The 4,868-nt window shown below is 42.1% G+C and overlaps 1 non-coding gene across 1 annotated transcript; it reads right to left on the bottom strand.

Annotated features, from left to right (window-relative positions):
* Nucleotides 1-452: 452 nt before the first annotated feature.
* On the bottom strand, nt 453-560 carry LOC112718961 (small nucleolar RNA R71). The gene has a single exon (XR_003161285.1). It is a non-coding gene; the product is annotated as a small nucleolar RNA R71 (small nucleolar RNA).
* Nucleotides 561-4,868: the final 4,308 nt, after the last annotated feature.

Here is a 4,868-nt window from a genome sequence, read left to right as displayed (position 1 = left end):
AACTCTCTTTAGAGCACCTGACCGAATTCTTCAAGGAAGAAGAACACATGGCAGCCGAAAACAACAACAATACCAACAATGCAAGGAAGGTGCTGGGTGACTTTACTGCACCTACTCCCGATTTCTATGGGAGAAGCATCTCTATCCCTGCCATTGGAGCAAACAACTTTGAGCTTAAGCCTCAATTAGTTTCTCTAATGCAACAGAATTGCAAGTTCCATGGACTTCCACTGGAAGATCCTCATCAGTTTTTAGCTGAGTTCTTGCAAATCTGTGACACAGTCAAGACTAATGGGGTTGACCCTGAGGTCTACAGACTGATGCTATTCCCTTTTGCTGTAAGAGACAGAGCTAGAACATGGTTGGACTCTCAACCTAAAGAAAGCCTGGACTCTTGGGAAAAGCTAGTCAATGCCTTCTTGGCAAAGTTCTTTCCACCTCAAAAATTGAGTAAGCTTAGAGTGGAAGTCCAAACCTTCAGACAGAAGGAAGGAGAATCCCTCTATGAAGCTTGGGAAAGATACAAACAATTGATCAGAAAGTGTCCCACTGATATGCTTTCTGAATGGAGCATCATAGGTATTTTCTATGATGGTCTCTCTGAACTGTCCAAGATGTCCTTGGATAGCTCTTCTGGAGGATCTCTTCATCTGAAGAAGACGCCTACTGAAGCTCAAGAACTGATTGAAATGGTTGCAAATAACCAATTCATGTACACTTCTGAAAGGAATCCTGTGAACAATGGGACTAGTCAGAAGAAAGGAGTTCTTGAGATTGACACTCTGAATGCCATATTGGCTCAGAACAAAATATTGACTCAACAAGTCAATATGATTTCTCAAAGTCTGTCTGGGATGCAAAATGCACCAAGCAGTACTAAGGAAGCTTCATCTGAGGAAGAAGCTTATGATCCTGAGAACCCTTCAATAGAAGAGGTGAATTACATGGGAGAACCCTATGGAAACACCTACAATCCTTCATGGAGGAATCATCCAAATCTTTCATGGAAGGATCAACAGAGACCTCAACAAAGTTTCAATAACAATAATGGTGGGAGGAACAGGTTTAGCAACAGCAAGCCTTTCCCATCATCTTCTCAGCAACAGACAGAGAGTTCTAAGCAGAGTACCTCTGACTTAGCAACCATGGTCTCTGATCTAATCAAAACCACTCAAAGTTTCATGACTGAAACTAGGTCCTCCATTAGGAATTTGGAAGGACACGTGGGTCAGCTGAGCAAGAAAATTACTGAACTTCCTCCAAGCACTCTCCCAAGCAATACTGAAGAAAATCCAAAAGGAGAATGCAAGGCCCTCAATATGGCCGAATTCTGGGAGGAAGAAGAGGCAGTGAACGCCACTGAGGAAGACCTCAATGGACGTCCACTGACCTCCAATGAGTTCCCCAATGAGGAACCTTGGGAATCTGAAGCTCAAACTGAGACCATAGAGATTCCATTGGACTTACTCCTGCCATTCATGAGCTCTGATGAGTATTCTTCCTCTGAAGAGGATGAGTATGTCACTGAAGAGCAAGTTGCTAAATACCTTGGAGCAATCATGAAGCTAAATGACAAGTTATTTGGAAATGAGACTTGGGAGGATGAACCCCCTTTGCTCACCAAAGAACTGGATGACTTGTCTAAACAGAAACTGCCTCAAAAGAGGCAGGATCCTGGGAAGTTTTCCATACCTTGTACCATAGGCACCATGACCTTCAAAAAGGCCTTGTGTGACTTAGGGTCAAGTGTAAACCTCATGCCCCTCTCTGTAATGGAGAAGCTAGGGATCTTTGAGGTACAAGCTGCAAGAATCTCACTAGAGATGGCAGACAACTCAAGAAAACAAGCTTATGGACTTGTAGAGGATGTTTTGGTGAAGATTGAAGACCATTACATCCCTACTGATTTCATAGTCCTAAAGACTGGGAAGTGCATGGATGAATCCATCATCCTTGGCAGACCCTTCCTAGCCACAGCAAAGGCTGTGATTGATGTTGATAGAGGAGAGTTGATCATTCAAGTGAATGAAGAATCCTTGGTGTTTAAGGACCAAGGATATCCCTCTGTCATCATGGAGAGGAAGCATGAAGAGCTTCTCTCAAAACAGAGCCAAACTGAGCCCCCACAGTCAAACTCTAAGTTTGGTGTTGGGAGGCCACAACCAAACTCTAAGTTTGGTGTTGAACCCCCACATTCAAACTCTAAGTTTGGTGTTGGGAGGGTCCAACACGGTTCTGAGCACTTCTGAGGCTCCATGAGAGTCCTCTGTCAAGCTAATGACATTAAAGAAGCGCTTGTTGGGAGGCAACCCAATGTTTTATAATTAATCATTTTCTTTTGTTATTTTATCTTTTTTGTAGGTTGATGATCATAAGAAGTCACAAAAACAATGAAAAAAGCAAAAACAGAATGAAAAACAGGAAGAAAAATAGCACACCCTGGAGGAAGATGCTGCTGGCGTTTAAACGCCAGTCAGCCTAGCAGTTGGGCGTTTAACGCCCAGTCTGGCACCCATCTGGGCGTTTAACGCCAGAAAGGGGCACCAGACTGGCGTTAAACGCCAGTAAAGGGCAAGAACCTGGCGTTAAACGCCAGGAATGGGCACCAGCCCGGCGTTTAACGCCAGAAATGGCTCAAAACGTGGATTTTGATGCCATTTGGTGCAGGGATGCCTTTTCCTTGACACTACAGGATCTGTGGACCCCACAGGACCCTATCATCACTCTCTCTCTTCTTCCCCCATTCACCAATCACCTCAACACCTCTTCCCCAGAAACCCCTCACCTATCAAATCCTACCCTTCTCTTCACCACTCATATCCATCCTTCATAAATCCCCACCAACCTCACCCTTCAAATTCAAACCACTTTCCAACCTAAACACCACTTTTCCCCCTCTTTGGCCGAACACACCACCATCTCCCTCTTCCTCATTTCTTCTTCTTCTACTCTCTTCTTTCTTCTTTTGCCCGAGGACGAGCAAACATTTTAAGTTTGGTGTGGTAAAAGCGTTGCTTTTTCGTTTTTCCATAACCATTATGGCATCCAAGGCCGGAGAAACCTCTAGAAAGAGGAAAGGGAAGGCAAAGGATTCCACCTCCGAGTCATGGGAGATGGATAGATTCCTCAAGGGATGAATTTTCCTCCACAAAACTATTGGGAGCAACTAAACACCTCCCTAGGAGAGTTAAGTTCCAACATGGGACAACTAAGGGTGGAGCATCAAGAACACTCCATCATCCTTCATGAGATTAGAGAAGATCAAAGAATTATGAGGGAGGAGCAACAAAGACAAGGAAGAGACATTGAGGAGCTCAAGCACTCCATAGGATCTTCAAGAGCAAGAAAGAGCCGCCATCACTAAGGTGGACCCGTTCCTTGATTTCCTTGTTCTTTATTCTTCTGTTTTTCGAAAATTTATGCTTATGTTTATCTATGTTTGTGTCTTATGATCATTAGTGTCTTAGTGTCTATGCCTTAAAGCTATGAATATGAATCCATCACCTTTCTTAAATGAAAACTATTTTTATTACAAAAGAACAAGAAGTACAGGATTTCAAATTCATCTTTAAAACTAGCTTAATTAGATTGATGTGGTGACAATACTTTTTGTTTTCTGAATGTATGCTTAAACAGTGCATATGTCTTTTGAATTTGTGGTTCATGAATGTTAAAATTGTTGGCTCTTGAAAGAATGATGAAAAAGGAGACATGTTACTGAGGATCTGAAAAATCATAAAAATGATTCTTGAAGCAAGAAAAAGCAGTGAATACAAAAAAAAAAAGAGAGAAGGAGAAAAACGAAAAAAAAGGGGAGAAAAAGAAAAGAAAGAAATAAAGTTGTGATCCAAGGCAATAAGAGTGTGCTTAAGAACCCTGGACACCTCCAATTGGGGACTTTAGCAAAGCTGAGTCACAATCTGAAAAGGTTCACCCAATTATGTGTCTGTGGCATGTATGTATCCGGTGGTAATACTGGAAGACAGAGTGCTTTGGGCCACGGCCAAGACTCATAAAGTAGCTATGTTCAAGAATCATCATACTTAACTAGGAGAATCAATAACACTATCTGGATTCTGAGTTCCTAAAGAAGCCAATCATTCTGAATTTCAAAGGATAAAGTGAGATGCCAAATCTGTTCGGAGGCAAAAAGCTACTAGTCCCGCTCATCTAATTTGGAGCTTAGTTTCATTGATAATTTGGAGTCTATAGTATATTCTCTTCTTTTTATCTTATTTGATTTTCAGTTGCTTGGGGACAAGCAACAATTTAAGTTTGGTGTTGTGATGAGCGGATAATTTGTATACTTTTTGGCATTGTTTTTAGTATGTTTTTGATATGATATAGTTAGTTTTTGGTATATTTTTATTAGTTTTTAGTTAAAATTCACTTTTCTGGACTTTACTATGAGTTTGTGTGGTTTTCTGTGATTTCAGGTATTTTCTGGCTGAAATTGAGGGACCTGAGCAAAAATCTGATTCTGAGACCAAAAAGGACTGCAGATGCTGTTGGATTCTGACCTCCCTGCACTCGAAGTGGATTTTCTGGAGCTACAGAAGCCCAATTGGCGCGCTCTCAACGGCGTTGGAAAGTAGACATCCTGGGCTTTCCAGCAATATATGATAGTCCATACTTTGCCCAAGATTTGATGGCCCAAACCGGCGTTCAAAGTCACCTCAGGAAATTCCAGCGTTAAACGCTGGAACTGGCACCCAAATGGGAGTTAAACGCCCAAACTGGCACTAAAGCTGGCGTTTAACTCCAAGAGGAGTCTCTGCACGAAATTTGCTTCATTGCTCAGCCCAAGCACACACCAAGTGGGCCCGGAAGTGGATTTTTATGTCATTTACTCATTTCTGTACACCTTA

Source organism: Arachis hypogaea, chromosome 10 (assembly GCF_003086295.3).
Source record: "Arachis hypogaea cultivar Tifrunner chromosome 10, arahy.Tifrunner.gnm2.J5K5, whole genome shotgun sequence".
In the NCBI taxonomy this organism is placed as follows: Eukaryota; Viridiplantae; Streptophyta; class Magnoliopsida; order Fabales; family Fabaceae; genus Arachis; species Arachis hypogaea.
This window is presented reverse-complemented; position numbering and strand designations above follow the sequence as displayed.